Genomic DNA, 20,892 nt, shown 5'->3' with positions numbered 1-20,892 from the left:
GTTAGAGCATTTAGACTGTAAGCTCACTGGGACAGAGAGTAATGTGAATGATTAAAGCTGTAGATATATAATTATAATAATCACATAATGCTTTTGGCAACTCTGTGAAATTGCAGTCCACGTCCACCAACCCATGCAACAGTGTAAATCCTCTTATCTACCACAATAGCCTCTCCTAATACCTACTCCTAACACATATCTAGGGGGATGCTTATAGCAGAGCAAACCGAGGCAGCTGTCTCTGGCAGCAGTTTTGGGTTGGCAAAAAAAAATCTCATTTAAAATAAAAAGTTAACTGTATTAATGCAAAGGCTTGAATGATTGACTTCAACTACGATTGGAGATGTCATCATGAATAACTTGACAATATTTGCATTTTACATTGCGCATTACACTCCTACATGTTTAAGTTGTAATGGATAAGAAGGTCATCAGTTCAGTTGTTATCTCAGGTAGCATAGTCTACTATGGTCTTTACACAATTTGCTCACAAATCCATGCGGTCTAGTTGGACGATTGAAGCCGAGCACTCATACTATTGATCCCGGTGTAGTGCCTACACTGTCAGATTGTAGTCCTCATCCTAACACATTTTTTCTCGTAACTGACTTCTGATTAACCCAAATATTGTAATTCACCATACAAAACAACAACTGTAAAGCTGGGTACACACCTGACAGATATATCTGCAGATAATGGTTATTGATACACACAGAACAACCATCGTCTTTGCTCCTAGCCGCGGGACCCCCCCCAGCCTCTGTTGCAAGTGTATGGGCGGTCGGCAGGCTGCCTGTACACACTGCACTATGGACAGATATATCTGCAGATAATGGTTGTTGATACACACTAAACAACCATCATCTTTTCTCCTAGCCGCGGGTCCCTCCCCCAGCCTGGGCATTCGGCTGATAGCCCTTACACACTGCACGATGGACAGATATAGCTGCAGATATATCTGCCATCGGCTGTGCAGCAGAGCCGACACGATATGTCTGTAAACAACATAATTCACAGACATATCGCTGGTACACACTGGCCGACGGGCACCCAATATATTGGCAGATCAATTGATGGGCCAATATATCTGCCAGTGTGTACCCAGCATTAGTGATTTAGTTTAAAACAAACAAATTTCACATATGTCTACATATATTTAGACGTTATAACTCCAGATGGTTAAACTGTTAATTTAAATCAATTAACTAATAAAAAAATTTGGACAATGAATTGCTAATTAGAAAGATATTAAAAATGTTCAAATAATGCGACTAATTGAAGTAAGTTAGTATTTTAATCAGTAGATACATTTTTTTAAATGTTTTATTAAACAAAAGATTCAGACAGGTCAAATTCCCACCATCCAAATACAACCTGTAGCTTTTATTGTTGCCAAAAATGACACCTCATATTCCTTTTTTCGATGTCCAATTGTATTTTGGTTCAGAAACTGTAGTTGCTTCGTATGAAATCTTCATTAACATCTCTCTGTGTTTTTTCTTTTCTATAACCAGCAGATTGATGTTGCTGACGACTTTCACTTTTGCTTTGAGTTGAAGGTTTCACCCTGTGGGGATGCAGTACAGGCTGTGAGACTGTGACAGTGGTTATATAGACAGTACAATGTGCTCAAAGGCACAGTAGACACAATAAAAATACATTGTTGACTGTATAAAATGTAAGTAATCTATAGGCTGTATACGTGCTACATATAAAGTACACTGTGCCACATGCACACCATCACAGAGTCATACATATGAAAGCAGAAAGGAATCGGTATGAACCCCGACAGCGGCTGCCCGACATGAGTGAAAATCCCGATCGTCCCTAAGGTAAGTATTGACTAACCTAATTCCCTCCCCTAAGGGGTGCCTAACCCTAACCTTCCCCCCCAGTGCCTAACCCTAATCCCCCCTCTAAGTGCCTAAACTTCCCTGCCGCCTAAGCCTAAATCCCCCGGGGGGGGTGCCTAACCCTAAATCCTCCCCGGGGGTGCCTAACCCTAACCCCCCCTTCCCCTAGCATAAACCTAACCTCCTGGGGGGGGTGCCTAACCCTAAGTCCCCCCCGGGAACCCTAAACCTAACCCTCCCCCCTGCGCGGCTATCCGCGCTCGGCGCCCGGCGTCCCTTCGATGGGGATGCCGGGCATCGGGCTCCCGGCTTATGTCTAATGACAGGCATCGGCATATCGATGCCTGTCTTTAGACACTTGCCGGGATATGACAGTCGGGAAGCCGGCTGTTGGGATTAGGTCCGCCGGCTTCCCGACTGCAAAGCAAGCAGAAACCCTTCCATATGCTAACAGTATTGAAAAAGTATTCTCTTCATACAAGCACAAATTTTGAGTTTGACTGCACTATGTATGTTCTCTTTTCACTGACTGAAAATTGATTAAGGGAATGGAGTGGAGAAGCTTTGTGGAATGCTGCTAACCAGGATTAATCAAGGAATATCTAGTTGGATTAAACATACGGTCATCCACCTATCATCTTTGTGAGTATGTGTATATATATATATATATATATATATATACTGCCTAAGAAATTAATTGCTCCCTCTAAAGAAATGGTTAGGCTAGTCGACGAACCAAAGGCACTTGGAGACTTAATAATGAAGGTTTTAATGTGGCAATTCTATTGTGAATTGCCACATTAAAACCTTAATTATTAAGTCTCCAAGTGCTGCTGGTTTGTCAACTAGCCTATATATATGTATATATCTATATATATATATCTATATATATATATGTATATATTATATATATATATATAGAAGGATGGGGGTATGACAGCAAGATTGTTTCAGCGTGCCCCCCCATCCCGTGGTCTGCGTCATGCGGACACAGCAGTGCACACTGCAGCCTCTGGGAGACTTGAATGCTCTTCCGGCTGGCTGGGAGCAGTACCTGAGATTCAGGATCCTCCCGGTCATTCTGGAAGAGTAGGCAAGTGCAGTATGGTCTAGCTTCACAAATAATTTGCTGGGATTTTTGGGGCCTGAAACAGTTTATTTAGGAGATTATGAACCACTGTGTGAGTGTAATTTTAACAGTACAGACTTTGCTATATTAAATAAATAGTGTTGTACTGTAGTGTATTTTAGTTGATATATACCAGTGTGCTTGGTTTTGCTGCGCAGTACAAAACCCGCAATGCTGAACTGGCAACAATGCTGAGCTTTCCCAATTATAGACAATTTGTCAAGGGGCTGATTCTGAGCTGAATGCAGACATGCTGCGTCTTTATGCTAATGCAGGTACAAGTGCTTCCCTGGTATAGCTCTGTGGTTCCGAAAGTGCAAGGACTGAGACGCCCACTGTCAGCTTCTGTAAATGCTGAAATACTGCTTGTTGCTTCTTTAGACACCACCATCGGTTGCACCATCAAAACGTGCACCAGCCCTATAGCAAGATTAGTTTTTCCGTCTGTGTCAGCCATACAATGGGAGAGGTAGTGATACTGGGGCAGATGAATGAAGCTCTGGAAAGTGATAAAGTGCAGAGTGATAAACAACCAACCACTCTGCTCCTAACTGTCATGTTACAGGCTGTGTTTGAAAAATGACAGTTGGGAGCTGATTGATTGGTCATTTATCGCACTCCACTTTCTTCCCAGAGCTTCATACATCTGCCCCACTGTATTTTATTGGCGCCTCAGAGCAAGGGCACCAGATGCATTGGAATACCACCTTGATTCAACCCACTGGGAAACAAAACATCAATAACAATAACCCCTATGTGAGTCGTTCAGCGTCTTTGTACGCAACTGTTCTGTAACACGCCCATAAGACACAACATCTCCATGCATCTTTTGAGCCACCCCTCTGTTACCTCCCAGTCACCGCCCAGCTACATCCCTCACATTTCTGCTGCCATGCATCTAAATCTGTAATTGCGACTCTGTACCTACACAAAGACAAAAAACATTGCTCTACTGCGTCCAACTCAGAATTGGGCCACAAGGCTCTTATAGAGATACATTTGTAATTCTTTACAGCTTTAAACAAGTCAGCAATTCTTAAGGTGCCCATACACGGTGCGATAAAGCAGCTGATCCGATGGATTGGTACAATTTGGCTGCTCTGTCGTACCGTGTATGGGCATGATATCAGACAGAGCGCGCACCCGTGGGGTCATACATCGCACCCCCAGATCTTACTGCAGGTTCAGTCGATCTGGGGATGTGATGTACGATCCCATGCAGTGCTATGAGGGTGGGGCACGGGGAGCCGGCATATTGGGCTGGCGGCCACCAGATCGCACCGTGTGTGGAGACCACCCAATATGTCGGACGTCGGATCTCTAATTGTATTGTTTTTGATACATGGAATACAAGCCACACACATGCAGATCTTATCTGTCACTTTGGGCCTGATTCAGAGATTTATGCTAATGTAATCGCAACTGCAAACTCTCACGGATAGCAGTTGCTAAAATATGCTAATGCCTTCCAGGGCATAGCCGCGCATAGGGACGCTCACTGCTGCCTTCTCATATCCGTCCAATGACATGCAACAGCATAAATATTCGTACTATCAACACATATCAGGCAGTCGCACTGCATGTAAGTAATATTTGACCAGCTGCAACCACTGCAGCTCTCTGACATGCAGAGAGCTCTCATACTCCGAAGGCGATCGCAATGAAACAGCGTTTAAACAGTCAGACATGCCTGCGTTTTTCTAACCCCCCCGTTACCACCTCCATACGCTGACATTGCGAGTGATTCCTCTGTACGAGAGTAATCGCAATGCAATTGCTGCGAGCATATGCAATAGCAAACAACTGCTCATTTTGCAAAAATATGGGCATATCGTCCGTCTCCGAATCAGGCCCTTTGTTCATTAGAGACTACCATTGCACAGTGTGTATCATCAGTTTGTCCAGGGCCTGAACTACCAAAATCTGTTATTTGGTCCCACATAAGTCTATGTGTCGGCAGAATTCTGTATGCTCTACCTTTCAGTCCTCTTTTCACACATTAAATAAGTGTATATAATTGTTTTTCTTTTCTTCATTATGGCCAGTTTGTTTTTTTAATCTTGGAAAGCTTCAAATGTTAAAAGGACATTATCATGAAAAATGTATTGAAGTAGAATAATGTTGCAGTCTATTTGCTATAGATAGAAATATACATACAATATAATTTTTTTTCTAATTCTGTCCACACCTTCTGTATTCGTACCCAGTATAGTAACCTAATGAAGTATCATACACATTAGAGAGCAAAATTAGCTTTATCAACAATAGGTTGAGGTTAAAGTTGACCTTGAATTTCAATTTCAAACCGTGCACGGCCAAGCCAAACTACAGTCATACAGTGGATATATTCAAAGTGCTCCAACAGCATACATTCAATAGAATTATGAACCAGTTCAAATAAGCTGAACATTTCTACCAGTGATGATATGACTATTTAGTAATGCCACTTGGATTTTATAATGCCCCAGTTTTCTTTCAAAGGTTTGTAGCACTTCATATACAGATTTAGACTTGGCCGCAAGTGTCACATATCAAATTTATCAGTGGAGCCTCGTGAAGCAGTTTGTCACATCCGATTGTAACTAAGATGCATTTTCAGGCAAAAAAGACTCTCTGTGCAAGTTGCGCAGGACCTGGCTCGCCGAGAGGGGTGTTTTGGTGCGACTGTAGCAATAGTGTATGAGGACACATCTATAGGGGATGATGTATCAATCAGTAAAAAGACTGAAGAAGTGGACCATAACAGCCAATCAGCTTCCCCCTATCATTTTATCGAATGTACTTCATAAATGCTACCTCGAAGCTGAATGGTTGCTGTGGGCAACTTCTCCACTGGTCCACTTCTCCACTCTTGTCACTGCTTGATATATCAACCCATAGATTTGAAAAGACAAATGAATTTGATTTTTCTTTCATCACTGAGAATCCAGACCCATACTGACTGAGGTCTGTAAAAAAGCCGGAACACTGCTTCCTTGGTGATCCTACACTGACTTTTCATTTCCTCAACAAACAGGAGCAGTAAGCACTATAAACTGAGTAATTCATTACATTTATGTGTATCTACTAAGCTCACACCACAGACCATACATTGCAGGATGGAGTTTAATCCATTAAGGACTGTCCGTTTTGGTGGTTTACATTTTCAGTATATAATGGTGTTTGTTTATAATACTCACAGGAGCTAAATTTATATTTATTTTCACTTGTTTATATAAAATTGTTGATTATTATTACCCTTTGCCGCAGCTGTCGTCTTTTTATGATTATTGCTGTGCTCTGGTCCTCCTTCAAGCAATAGCTGCATCAGGCACCTGTATCACCTGACCCTCCGTGCACCACAGTTGTGTACATGGTGATGGTAAGTGCCTTTTTATTTGTATTCTTTAGACCCAATTATGTAGTTATTTACATGTGTTACATCTAACCTTTGTTTAGTGATTACAAAACACCTACAGATTACAAAAAAAAAGGAAAAATGCAAGATTTCCATGTTCTCCACACAGTTGTTCATTATCTTCCTTCACTAGAAACAAATCATTTCAAACTATTACCCTAATCATCACTAATCAAAGTGCTGTTAGAGTTGAACAGCACAGTTTATCATTTTCCAAGTTCACCTATTTCTCCAACATAGCGGTACTGTGGGCCTGATTCAAACCCGATTGCAAGCGCCGTGCGCTCGCAACTGGGTCGATGGTGGGCCAGTGCGCATACGCACGACGGCGCTCCGGGTCTCGCAACAAAGGGGGCGTGCTGTCGATGTTGAGTGACAGCACGCCCCCTTTGGTGGGCGGGCCGGGGGAGTGGCTGCCCAAACGGAGGCGTTCCCATTTTTGCTTATTTTCTGTGTGATAATATCTGCAGCTATTTTCTACCATCAACAATGGCATAACTCGTGGAGGTAACAGAACAGTTAGGTGTGTAGTGGGACATTTATTTATTTATTACCAGTTATTTATATAGCGCACGCATATTCCGCAGCGCTTTACAGAGAATATTTGTCCATTCACATCAGTCCATGCCTCAGTGGAGCTTACAATCTATATTTCCTACCACATGCTCACACACATACACACTAGGGGCCAATTAACCTACCAGTATATATTTTTGGTGTGTCGGAGGAAATCAGAGTACCCGGAGGAAACCCATAGAGAGAATATACAAACTCCACACAGTTAGGGCCGTAATGGGATTCGAACCCACGACCTCAGCAATGCTAACCATTACACCGTCTGTGCTGCACATCAAGAGGGTAGGATCCTGGGAGCCATCGTTATCTGCTGCTACAGGGTGAGCGGGTTGACATTACTGTTCATTCTGTGGATGCCCCATCACCCGACACAACGTGGCACCCTTCACCATCGGGTAATTGAGACTCACTCACTTCACCTGGACTTCCTCTCAGCTCCCAAACCACAGCTTAAGGGCACCATACATCTTCCTGCCAATTCCCTGATGCGATGGAACCTCTGATCCGTCGATCGGAAATGCAGATCGGCGGTCATGGATGATCGCCAATCTGTCAAGGAATAGGCAAAATTATTCATGTTAAAATCCCCGATTTGCTGATCACAATTATATTTTGGTCAGGACTGGCAAATAAGGGAAATCCAACATGTTGGATTTCACCAATTCTTTGACCCTGTCTTCTGTAGCTCGGGGAATTTCCCCAATCCATCACGGATATATGGGACTCTGGTGATGAAGTTCAGACACACTGAGTGATAGCACAGTAGGTGGCGAGTCTATTACTGGGGAGCGAGGCCAATCTTCTGCCCTGCCATCACCTCTTGATAAAACTAGCTGGGAACTAGTTAAACATAACTGCTGAAAGCTTGAGGCTTCAATGCCAGATACTTGATGATCAGTGTGATGCAAAATGAATGGTTAAGGGAGACTCCACCATCATTGACCAGGGAATGTTTTAAAAAATAAGAACATCAACACTTATATTTTGCTCTAAGAGAACTAAGCGCATCCAACAATATAGGTTGAAGGTACTTCCTTCATTATGCACTATGCAACTAAAAATGAGGACATGGTCACAGTGAGACGGGCACAAATTTAAGCAGTTTTCTATATCCCATACCTGACATGTTTCAAGCACAACACCCCTATATCTCTAAATCTCTGCAATGGAATATAAATAGGCATATTTTACGTAAAACATTAAAAAAGAAAACTCTGCATAATAACAAATCATATGTGACTGCATAATACACATCAATTATAACATATACATAATGTAAAAGAGAAGCTTTGAGCAACTAGGTGTCTTTTTTGTTGTGTATTATCATTTGTATATATGTTATGCAGCCACATATGATTTGCCATTGTGCTCAGTTGTTTTTTAATGTTTTAATTAACACCTGTCTATTTATACTCTGTGTGAGAGATTTCTTCCATATGTTATTATTACTGTGTTTCCTGTGTGCCTGCTGTCATTTGCTCTCTATAGCCCAAGAGACAGCAAAGCTGCTGGGTTCATTGTCTGTCTCACTCTCATATTTATCTGATACATATAGATTTATAACAATACCAATTAGATACCATCAGAAAATAACACAATGTAGCCAAAAGTTGTGTAGCGGAAAAGGACAGAAAGTAATAAGTTATAATTTATATTATAAAATTCAAGTGGCATCACTGGTAGAGATGTTCACATTATTTTGAACTGGTTCATAATTCTATTTAATTTATCCTGTTGAATCACTTTGAACTTGTCCACCTTATAACTGAGGTCAGTCCAGTTTGGGTTTGTGGTGCAAAGATTGAATTTGTCATTCAAAGTTCAACTTCAACCACAAAGTTCAGAAGATAAAATAAAAGATGCCAAAATTAACCATAAAATGTTGCCTGTTTGAGGATAAATGGCCTAATTTTACATGATATTTGCCAGCTTTCAATTTGAACAGTAAACATTACTGTGTTCAGGCTTGAAGTTTTAAGTGTGCTGTTTGCTATGCTCACAGAAAACCAATTAAAACACTACACAATGCAGTTATTTTACCTCATAATGGGGACCATTCATCATTACATAATTATCACTAGTGATAATTATGTTTTAAACTCACTGCGAGTGTAAAATATATTTTGTAGGCATTCATCATGCCTCCAAAACAAAAGTATCACTTCCGAAAAGTTGCCCTTTTTTTGCGGAGTCAGCTTTTCGGAAAAGTTATACTTTTCCCCCTTACCACTGAGGTATCTATAAGGATTACCTCACTGTGTGTCTCTCCCTTCCCCGCCGCCAGTATCCGTCCTGGCCCCCCTTTCCCTCCGCAGCTACTGGTGTCCGACCCTCCACTCCTCCTGTGGCCACCGGTATCTGTCCCGGCACCCCCCCCCCACCGTTGCTTCGTGTATTTTACTCCCACCAATTCCCCCATTGACAGTGTCCATCTGGCCCCTTTCCTCCCCCCACCCCAAATCGGCCCCCACTCTCCCCCCCAGCGGGGGTCCATTTGCCCCTTCCCCCACATGAGTGTCATCGTTGACCCCGCGGGTGTCCTTTCCGCCCCTCCCCCCAAGCGGGTGTCCATTCCAGACCCCCCTGCTGCATCGCGGATGTCCGATCAGCACCTAAACCTCGACTCCCCCTGCCCTGCTCCCATTTACCTGTGTTTCTTCTGCCGCCAGTGCCCCGGAGCTCTCAGGTGTCTGCGGTGCCCAGAGACTTAGTTCCAGGACTCAGCAGTGCAGAGAGGGATCTTAATAGATCCCTCTGGTGGCTGTAGTAACTGGGCTGCCTTGTAAATCTTCACAGGCTACTGTTTACACGGCAGCCTGTGATGATATTCGGGGGCTGTACGCCATCTCAGGGTGGCGTACAGCTTCTCAGTCAAGTTCGGAAAAAAATACATTTTTGGAACTTGATGAATTTCATTATTTCTACATCCCCATACTTAAGTATGGGTATTGTGGAAATTATCGAGGCACATTTGTAACCAGGAGATATCTGTGATATCTCCCGCGTTACAAGAATTATGAATGGGGCTGACACTTTATATATATAAAATTAAGTGAACATTTTGTTTTTCACCTGCTTTTGTATAAATTAAGTGATGATGAATAGACCCCAATGGCTCTTATATGGTCAAACTTGTTTGCTTTACTCAAATTTACCTTGAATTTTTAAATAAAAGATTTCAAAATTTATTATGAATTTTCGACCATGAATTCGATGAATTAGTTCTAATGCACCTTTGAAACAAAACTGACTATCTTTAATCTATTTTTATTAAAAGCTATCATCTTTTGGGAAAGTCCAGGCACAAGGAAATGCCCAGGGCTATTTAAGCTTCTGTTATGTATTTCTATTCTTTTTATCTAAAGAACAATGTAGGAACTCTCTGTTTATTGCCAATTGTCCCCAACTTCTTCTTTTGTTTATTTATTTTATTAAAATCAAGCTTTAGTAAATATAGCCATTTAAACCTACCACATCTGCAGTGCAACATGGGTTTTTTGCTTTTTTTTTTAATTGCTCCAACTCTGAATGAGGCCTCATATGCAAAACAAAGGTATAAGGCCTGAATTTGAGTTGGGAGCAAAAGAAAAAAGAGCAAGTAAGTTTGCACCTTGGCAAACCATGTTGCACTGCAGGTAGGGGAGATGTAAAATGTGCAGATAGATTTAGATTTGGAAGGGATGTGTCCAAATTTGAATCTGAATTGCAGTGTAAAAATAAAGCTGTCAGCATTTGTGGGCCACATGCAAAAGCAGCCAGTATTTACCCTGCATGGAAAAAACATGAATGTGTTTGCTCCCCTTGCAGTGCAACATGGTTTGTTCCAGATATTTTTTACTGGAAAAGAAAAATAATTCTTCAACAGGAGAAAAGGAATAAATCCTATGGTATAGCTATTCAGCAGTAAGGTGAGCATGGGGGAGCTATCTGGGCTAATCCAATACCACACAATAGATTGTTGAAATGTATGTTGAACAGTAACCACATGTAAAAATGTCTAATATGAAACCTTCACTCTACTATATACAGGGCCGGTACAAGGTGTCTCGGCACCATAGGCAAAACATCAGGCTACTAAACCGCCCCACCCTCCCTCACTGCCACCAAGACCCACGTTCCAGCCCCTCAAGTGAAAGTGAGGAGGAGGTGTCTTGAAAGTTCCACAGCCATCACCTGCATTTAGCACAACAAGAATATTTCTCTCAGAGACATCCTTAATATTGTGATAGATAGACTCTGTGGCGACCCCCAGAAACTGGCGCCCAAGGCAGCTGCCTAATGGTAGAGCTGGCCCTGACTTTATATTGGCAGGTGAATTACTCCATCCAAAGGAGCAGGTGTCACCATTAAAATTCTGAAAATATTCTTTGTCAGTATTCTTACCAGACCACATATTGCACATAAATTAGAATTATTGGCTACACAAGTTATATCTGATTTTTCTTAGAATATTGTCAAAGAACTAAAGTAACTTGTGTAAGGGTTTTTGTTTGTACTAGTGACACATTCACTCTAGTCTTCAGCTCCTCAATGAAATCTTATTTCTAGAATGCCCAGAAAAAGATATTTGGTCATGGTCAAATTTTAGATGCTGAATGTCCTGCCGTAAACAGAGCGGCAGAATTAGGTTTTGCTTCCTGCACTGACAGATGAGCTTGTAGCACTTATAAGAGCAAAATATCTTGTTCAGTCAAATCCTTGGCCACCATGGCCCCATTATAATGTATTGATTGCTAACGAAAGAATTACCTCCATGCAAATCACTGAACTTCATTCACACCACCCATAATCTTGATGTCCTCAAAACTGATATCTTCTCTTCCTCACTGGTAATACTCCTCATTTCATGGACTGTCCTTGTTTGCCCCAATCAGGCTGTCTCCTTCTAAAACCATACTCTCTCACCACTTCCTTTGACTCTGCTGCCAGGTTTTCTTCCACTGCTGAGCCATGCTGGAGGAAATCTCACTCTACCACTGGCTTCCTCTACTTCAAATACATTCATTTATAGCTCTCTCTTTAAATAATCGAACTATAAGGCTGTTATTTCTACATAGTACTCTAACTGCATCACTTGTTATATACTCGTATGTACTCCCCCATTCCTGACATCAGTTGAGATGCTGCCACCGGAATCCCGACAGCCGGCATCCTGAACGTGGGTATAGTGTGCTGGATTAAATTTAAGCTGCGGGTGGGGGGTTAAGTTTATCCACCACCGGGGGGGGATTAGAATTAGGCTGCGGGTGGGGGGGAGGTTAGGGTTAGGCTGCGGGGTGTGGGGTTGGCTTCAGGCACCAACGGGGAGGGTTATGGTACGGGGGAGGAGGGTTGGAGTTAGGATGCAAGAAGGGAAGGTTAGGGTTAGGAGGTGAATGAGGAGGGTTTGAATACTTACGGAGCCCCTGTGGGGATTCTAAGCATCGGAATACCCAACCCGATTATTCATTGAAAGTGGGGTGCACCATGTCCCAACATTTTTACCTTAAATGAAATATTTTATTTACCTTTTCACCTGTTCAGGAGGTGTGCACATAAAAATGCGAGTTAGCTGAGAAAATGCAATGTCAGTCCACAGCAATTTTAAATGTAGAACATTGTGGCTATCCAGGGAAAATCTAAACTAGTGAGTAAATAATTGTAAAACAGAGAGGGGACATGAGCTATAAGCGACAATTATTATTAGATTATTAGTATTAGAAACTAATTAACCAACTAAGGAGTCCATTCATCATCACTTACTTTTCACCTGCTTTTGTAGAAATTAACATCACCTACTTTTGTGTAAATTAAGTGTCAGAGCTATTCATGATAAAGTTAATGCTTCCTATGGGAAGGAGTCCCGTGTACCGTGTTACGAAGAGGGATCCATTCGGATCCCTCCACCCCCGTATGACTCCTTTCGCTGGAGGTCGCACATGTGTGAACCGATGTTCATGCATGCGCAGTAGCACTGTCGAGTGCTGTCCGGCCCCCGACAATTAACTAATAATGAAAGGTAAGTAAGAATTGACCGGAACTCATTCTGGTACTCATGATGACAGCCATTCTCATTATACTTTTGGAGGAAGAGGGGGTATACATTAAGGATATAATAAAAGTGATAAAGTTGCATATAACATTACAGGTCATGTTTATCTAGACTTCTCCTACACTAGACATCTGACTACAGTATATATATAGCCCTAATGTGACATATAAACACACAATGGCAGTGTGCGTGTTTTATGCAGCCTTGACTCTGTATTATTCAGGGTCAGATAGTTTCTAGGTCAGTCAGGGGCTGGGGGCATTAAAGGGTCTTTGATTCTAAAGAGTATAAATCTTTTCCTTCTACCCCAGGGGAAGAATGGGTGGGGGGGGGACACGCCACTTTATATCACACTGAAAATTTACTAGGTTATGTCAAAAGGAGCAAACATGTTAACTGGGCCTTTTTTGTTGTAGAATGTGTTACAATTTTTATCCTGGCAGATTTTTGGGAGGAGTGAAAGTAGTAATAATCTTTATAATGATCAAGTGGAAAATCATAAATGTCACTGAAGCCCAAACATCCTAAAAACATTCAACTAAATTTTCAAGAAGATTTCAGAATGTTTTCTTGTTTTACAACAGAGAAAGATTGCCAGCCTTTGTGTCTTAACCACATCTGCCATGATGCACATCTAGTTTGCTTAATTAATAATAATACTTCCAAGACAAACTAATGCATATATAAAATGTAAAATATAATAAACAACTTTAATCTCTAAATAAGTATTCACTTAAAATAAACGTAAACTGATATTGAGTGAGTCTCCTGATTGTACATTTGTTTTCATATATGTATGCATTAGGAGTCTTTTATGTTAAGCAACTTAATTGTTTGGCTAGACTATGGGGTAAATTTACTAAGAATTGTGTTTGGGCGAGATTAAACTCGAACAGGTTCCCACAAACATGCATGAGTTTTCCCAGACCAAACTGGCAAATTACCAAGTGAGTTTTGCAAAATCGTGTTTTTCGATGGTGAATGTAAAAGTGTTTTGTCATGCGAGTTTTAGGCAAAACACGTGTGAGAATGGATGTGTTTATAAAACACGTGTGAGAATGGATGTGTTTATAAAACACGTGTGAGAATGGATGTGTTTATAAAACACGTGTGAGAATGGATGTGTTTATAAAACACACAGGAGAATGGATGCATCATCCTAGACACATGTTCTGATTGAAGCAGTCACATCATGTACACACTGTCTAAGCATATAAAAACACCACAAACAACCCAACCTTTGAGGGTTTTGTTGGTTGGATGTTGCAGAGAGACAGTGAGAAGTGTGTTTAGTGGTGTAGGAGAGTTTTTGGCTACTGGAATTGATTGCTGCTTGGTATGTGGAAATTATGTGCTTATTTATTGTCTTGTCATATATCTGTTTCATTTTTCTGTCTTTTTTTATTGTGTTTTTTTCTTTTGTCCTGTCAGTGTGTTTTGTGTGTGTGTGGCATGTGTGTGGGTAGTAGGAGAGGGGATTTGTGTTAGTTTGTCTTTTTTTTCTGTGTGTTTTGCATTTGTATAAGGAGGGGGACAGGAATATGTCCAGGGCAGAGGAGAGGCAGGGAGAGAGTGAGTTGAGAAGGTTGCATCTCAAGAGGCCCTATAGAGCAGTACAGGCAGCAGTGATGAGGTGCCCAGGCAGAGGGGCAAGACCAAGATGGGGCGCAATGTGAATGTGGAGTAGAACGTGGTCCTTGTGCAGGAGGTCATGAAATCCACCAAGGCTGCCAGCAGATTGACCCAGCACATGAATGCCATATCACCCATTACATTAGGCATGGCCGCAATGCTAAAAATAAATCTACCATGACTGCATGCCACTGTGACCCCTGGCTAGGGAAGCAGATGCAGGTATCCATTAGTGGCTGAAATGCCGCCATTACCAGAGTTACTGTATGTACCGTGAGAATGTTGACTGGGATATCACAAGAACTCTACCGGTCACAGGGCCTATTCATCATCACTTCATTTTTACAAAAACAGGTGAAAATGCAAATTTTCACCTGCAATTGTAAAAATTAAGTTAACGGGCCATTCATCAAGATGGTAAAGCAGGGGATATCACAGATATCTCCTGCTTACCTTCCTTTCGTGGAATGGCCCACTGTCCCCATACACTAGTATGGGGACAAAATTCATCAAGCTCCGAAAATACAATATTTTCGGAGCTTGACTGCGGGAGCATTCGCCATATTCAGATGGTGAGTGCTCCTGCTCCGGGATCGCAACCTGCTGCTTCCCTATGGGAAGGAGGTCCAGGTTGAGAAGAGGGATCCTTTTGGATCCCTCTGCCCCCTGTCCGGCTCCTTCCGCCGGACGTCAGGGCTCTTGTGCGCTTGCATGACCTGTAGGTTGCACATGCGCAGTCCCATCACTGCTCCGAAAAGGAGCAGTGAAGCCGCGTGCAAGGACAGATGATTTTACATCAGCTGTCACCGCGCTGGAGCAATGATGAATTGCTCCGGATTCCTGCGGTGTGTTAGACTGTTAATTATCAGGGTCCATTTGGACCCCGAAAATTAACATCAAGAATAGCTCCCTTAGACTAAAAACTACCAGTAGCCAGAAAGTGAATCAAAGCCAGAAGCTTATGCAGGTCTGAGACAGAGTGGGAACGTGCTATGTCAGGGTTTAGATCCAGTTTGACTTGGTCATATAGATGGAATATGTTGTTACAGTTAATCCAGGACATCTGTTTGACTTCACCATCAGCCAATGCGTTTAGTTTCAAACACATCCAAAAAAATGTGGCCTGAGCAGTATTTGTGATACCTGCATTACTTAGTTTCTTGCTCTTAGGTCTTTCCAGCCTGGTGGTAGAGCCTCTGAAATCCCAGCCACATGCAATGAATACCAATGGTAGCATATAATGCCATTTTTGCTTCACACAAATCAATGCAGCTGATTTAGCACCATTAAAAAGCCACTAATAGCAACTTGAACACCTGCGAACACATGCAAACACATGCAAACACTCACTCAGGAGGTCGTCTATTTGAAAAGTCTATTTTGTTGAGAGTTTGGTAATTTCTCATGCGAGTTTCAAAACTCAATTCTTGGTAAATTTGCGTGTTGTATGGTTTCCTATGGAAAGTACTTGTGAGTTTGGCCGTTGGTGTATTTGGTCATGTTTTGTAAACTCATGCGAGTTTTGATGTCTGTTTCCTGCAAGTTCACATGTGTTTGCCCTTAGTAAATTTGCGAGTCGGAAAAACAGGCAAAACTCGGATGAGATTGTAATCTCGCCCACACATGATTCTTAGTAAATTTACCCCTGTGAGTGTGGCAGGCATGTCTAGGACTAGGTATGTATTTTTTTTGTGCATATTGCTGTGAAATATCATGAGAAAATTGTGCATACAGAAGGCGGATATTTATTCCCCCCTGAACATGAATAGAATATATATAGAATATATTTTTATGCGTTCATCATTTTTGCATTTATTTATAAACACACACCTTCCTTTTGAACACAGGTGGAAGAGTTTACAAAGTGCAAAAACCACTCTGCACTTCCTAATGAAATGTGGAATAAGCTGCCATTGTACCTTATTTTGCAGAGTAGTGCACAAACAAGATTTCATCTTGCCAGACCGCTATTACTGTAATGTAGTTTAAGGGTGGAGAGGGAGCATTTTCAGGGGTATTCCTTCATATAGCCTTGTTTCATTTGCAAAAGGACTTTTGCACCAACTCTGGGCTGGAGGTGGTTGTACCCATGGGAAATATAATGACATGAACAGCTATTTGTTAGAATCAACAATATTCATAGAGATTTTTTCTGAGTGATTTAAAACAGTAGATTTTTTAAAAGGTAAATTTAGCCTGGCTTCTTAAAAAACAAACAACAACCCACAGCACTACATATCCCCTGTTGAGTCCTGTCCTGGGACCTGTTTAGAGACTTCTTTTGGCAATTTAGCTGTGATGTGTACACACTCGCACATCATACTTACTTACTCTCCCATAAGTTGCAGGAAGCTTCCGAATTTTTGGGTAGACCCCAGCACCCCCAGAAGAGTGTCCTGATCACCCGTATCCCACCCACTTCCTAGTGAGGTGAGAAGGATGGGGTGATAATTGCCAGGAATTGTGACTCCGTATGGAGGGGGTTGGGCTAAATGATGTGAAACTGTCACTTAGCCCCACCCCCTCTTGCGGTCCCACGATTCGCAACAGTTTGCCATGATGGGGAAGCGGCCTAATGACATAGGAGCCCAGCCCCCACCCCCTGAAGTGGGCATGCATTTCATCTTAAGGCCTCTGACAAAATGATGATAACCAAATGCATAAGGGGCGTGATCTAATGTCCTGCATCTTCTACAAGCTGTTTCTAGTGGCCAGCCTAGCATCAGTTTAACTGAACTACTCTGGCCTCTGTAGTTAGTTCTCCCGTGGATCTGTTTTTGCTAGGGAGGCCCCCTTCATCTTGTTGTCTGTTAGATGTTTCTGTTCCTGTGAGGATTCGGGGAATTTATATAGTGTTTCAACAGATTTTGTACTTTGCTAGAAAGTTTGTTCATTCTCTGGCTAATGAGGAGATTAATAAAACTTTCTAAAGAGGGCCAGTGAAGATGTTCCCTTTAGCAACCAATCAGATTTTAGCTATCATTTGTCTAGTACATTATTTCAAATGATAACTCATTGGTTGCTATGGGTAAAACCTCCATCGTCCTCTTTAAAAGGTTTGATAAATATCCCTATAAATGTGACCCCACAAAGAGCAGTATAATAAAATATACTGAAATGCCCGATACTTAATTTCTACAAAAATAGGTGACATTTTTCATTTTCACACTGTTGTAGAAACTAAGGGTTGATGAATGGACCTTATAGTGACTTACAAAGCCAGAGAATGTACCATTTCATTACAGGAGCTATGAAATATGTTATATTATAAATGCAGGTCGGAGGAAGTCTGGAAGAACCCAAGCACTTTTCAGTGCAGGGCTGGTAGACTATGGGACAGAGGCGCACTGTTGTTTGCTGTTATTTTTTTCCTGGGGATTGGGGGGGATGGTTCTTTCTTTCTAATAGAGATAGGCTGGTGCTTGTTCCCACTAAAACAGGTAGACTCCATGCTGTGGGTTTCATTGTTAGGGCCAGAGTCAAACCCAGCAGCGATGTCAGATGCAGTGGTGTGATGTTTTTCCTCTCCGCCTGCATTGGAGATGCACCATGCATGAATCCTGATTTTGTTTGTACTGAAAGCACAGTAGCAGAAATATATGGGTCGTTCCAGGGCAGTGACTGGGAGGTTTGTAGCATCTAAAAATGCACCAAGCACTATTTCAGTGTCTACAGACCTTGAATGTGGGCGTCTCAGTCCTTGCACATTAGGACGCACGGATGTACACCAGGGAAGGACTGTGTAGCAGCATTTGCATGAAGTCGCAGTCGTGCTACCACCAATAGTTGCAGATATGCCACTTTGTCTGACTCAGGGGTCTATTTACTAAGCCTTGGATGGAGATAAAGTGAACAGAGATAAAGTCCCAACCAATCAGCTCCTAACTCATTTTTCAAACACAGCCTGTGACATGGTAGTTAGGACCTGATTGGTTGAGACTTTATCTCTGTTCACTTTATCTCTATCCAAGGCTTAGTAAATAGACCCCTCAGAATCAGGGGAGAATCCCACAGCCTGTCTAGTCTGGTTCTGGTTTCCTCTTTATCCTGGAGACTCAAAGTTCCTCTGTTTTAGTTACTTTTTATCATTATTGTTATTTATTAATTTGCCACCAGAGCTTTTCTCAGTAATTTCAATAACCCATTAACTTCAGTGAGGTTTCTTCATGATGGAAATCCTATTGAAATGAAAGCGTTACTGAAATGACTAGGAAAAGCTCTATGCCACTTGCATCTGGGCTCTTTTAGAAACACATGTGACTGGATCCAGCGTTTATCAACTGTGGGTATATGGTACCTAAACTGCATATCAAATGTATACACAGAGGCATAGAGCCTGATTCAGACCCGCAGGCCATAGTTGAGCATTGTTTACTACTGGACATGCCCAAAATTTCCTAAAAACTCCTACATCACATGTGTTAAGCTGGCCACACACTAGACCAACTTACATCCAGCCATCCAACTAGTTGATTGGTTGGAATGAAAATCTGATAAGGTATGAAAGCAAATGACAATCAGCAATTTGCTCTCAAACGCCGGAAAATGAACAAAGGCCCTCATTCAGAGCCGTACGCTCTGAGCAGAGCGCACGCTCTGAATGAGGGCCGTATAGCTGGACGCTCGTATAGCTGTGGGTCACCACCCACAGCCTATACGAGCGTGCAGTTTGATGGCCGCGATGGTCGTGACCATCGCGACCATCGAAACTGCGAGCCGGAGCCTGCGGTTGAGGTTTTCAACCGCAAGCCCGTGAGTGATTTTAGCTCTATCAGAGCCAAAATCACTCCCACTGACGTCACTAGTGATGTCAGTGGGCCGGCTTCTGACGGTAGGCGTTCCCGTGGGAACGCCCCCGTCAGGGAGGCACGCCCCCGGCACACCCACCAAAGGGGGCGTGCTGTCAATCAACATCGACAGCACGCCCCCTTTGATCAGACACAACGAGCGAAGGAAAGTCCTTCGCTCGTCGCGTCTGGCGCATGCGCACGACGGAGCTCCCGCCGTCGTGCGCATGCGCAGAGCACAACATCGACCCACTTGCGAGCGGACTGCTGCTTGCAAGTGGGTCTGAATCAGGCCCAAAGACTGTTGTTTGAACAAATTGTTTAGATCAAACATTTAACAAACTTGTCTGACGACCATTTTCATCTGTTTTCTGGCATTTAGGAGCAAATTGCTGATCATCAGTTACTCCCATACATTACCAGATTTTCATTCCAACCAATCAACTAGTTGGATGGTTGGATGAAAGTTGGTCTAGTATGTATGCAGCTTTACACAGAATGTACACATAAAGGTGCTGTTGTGATCGAGTCGCAGAATGAGGGAGATGTACTAAGCTGTGCAGAGTGATAAACGACCAGCCACTCAGCTTCTAACTGTCATGTTACAGGGGGCGGGATGTACTAAGGTTGCGGTGACCATTCCGCCAGTCACTGCAACCTTACTAATCGCATATGTACTAACATATGCAATTAGTATCTCAAAAGTCAGCTCTTGCAATATGAGCTGCCCTTTGCGAAGCAGCTGACGCCAGGTGAGGAGGTCTCCGTGGGACCCCGTCCCCACCGAATCTCGGGTACTTCCTGCTGTGACTTGTACAGGAAGCCCCGGGCTCCTCCTCCTCCTCCCTACACCCGGAAGAAGATTAGGAGGAGGCGGAGGACTCAGCAGGAGCACATGACGGCAACTATGTAGAGTAGGTGAGTGGGGGCCAGTGCTGGGCGACGGCAGCGAAGCGTCGGGCATGGGGTGCAGTAAGAAGTCCATAGGCATCTATAGGGTAATGCCAGGTTTTTCTGGCGTTGCCCTCCGCACTGATAAAAGGGTGGCCGGGGCTTAGTACATATGGAAATGCGGTAAAACCCCGAAAACAGGGGCTTTTACCACATTTTTCCATTAGTACATCCTGCCCAGGCTGTGTTTGAAAAATAACATTTAGGACCTGATTGGCTGGTAGCTTATCACTCTCCATTTTATCACTTTCCAGAGCTTAGTACATCTGGCCCTTTGTGCATGCTAAGCCACTTCCCAGTAACAGCCCATCATTATTGTCCAAGATATTTCCTGTCCTGTAACATGACAGTTAGCAGCTAAGTGGCTGGTCGTTTATCACTCTGCACTTTATCACTTTTCAGAGCTAGTTACATCTCCCTCACACAGAGAGGTCTGTCTTAGAGTGTGTTATGGACGTGTCAGTGAAAGTGGTTGCGTAAACAAACATTCACATAGGAGGCCATACAAGGATAGAGATACTGCACCTGCCATAGGG

General features: G+C 42.7%; 1 long non-coding RNA gene across 2 annotated transcripts in view; it reads right to left on the bottom strand.

Annotated features, from left to right (window-relative positions):
- Positions 1–1,315: 1,315 nt before the first annotated feature.
- Positions 1,316–20,892, bottom strand: part of LOC148517569 (uncharacterized) — an 88,188-nt gene continuing 68,611 nt past the window's right edge. The window contains exon 5 of one of the 2 annotated variants that reach the window (XR_015879267.1): positions 1,316–1,567. This is a non-coding gene — a long non-coding RNA (uncharacterized LOC148517569). The remainder of the gene's footprint in view (positions 1,568–20,892) is intronic. The other variant, XR_015879266.1, reaches the window with a different exon arrangement.

This window comes from Taudactylus pleione, unplaced genomic scaffold (assembly GCF_031769625.1).
Source record: "Taudactylus pleione unplaced genomic scaffold, aTauple2 ptg000214l, whole genome shotgun sequence".
NCBI lineage: Eukaryota > Metazoa > Chordata > Amphibia > Anura > Myobatrachidae > Taudactylus > Taudactylus pleione.
Note: the sequence above shows the minus strand (reverse complement) of the source record. Positions and strands in the feature narration are given on the sequence as shown.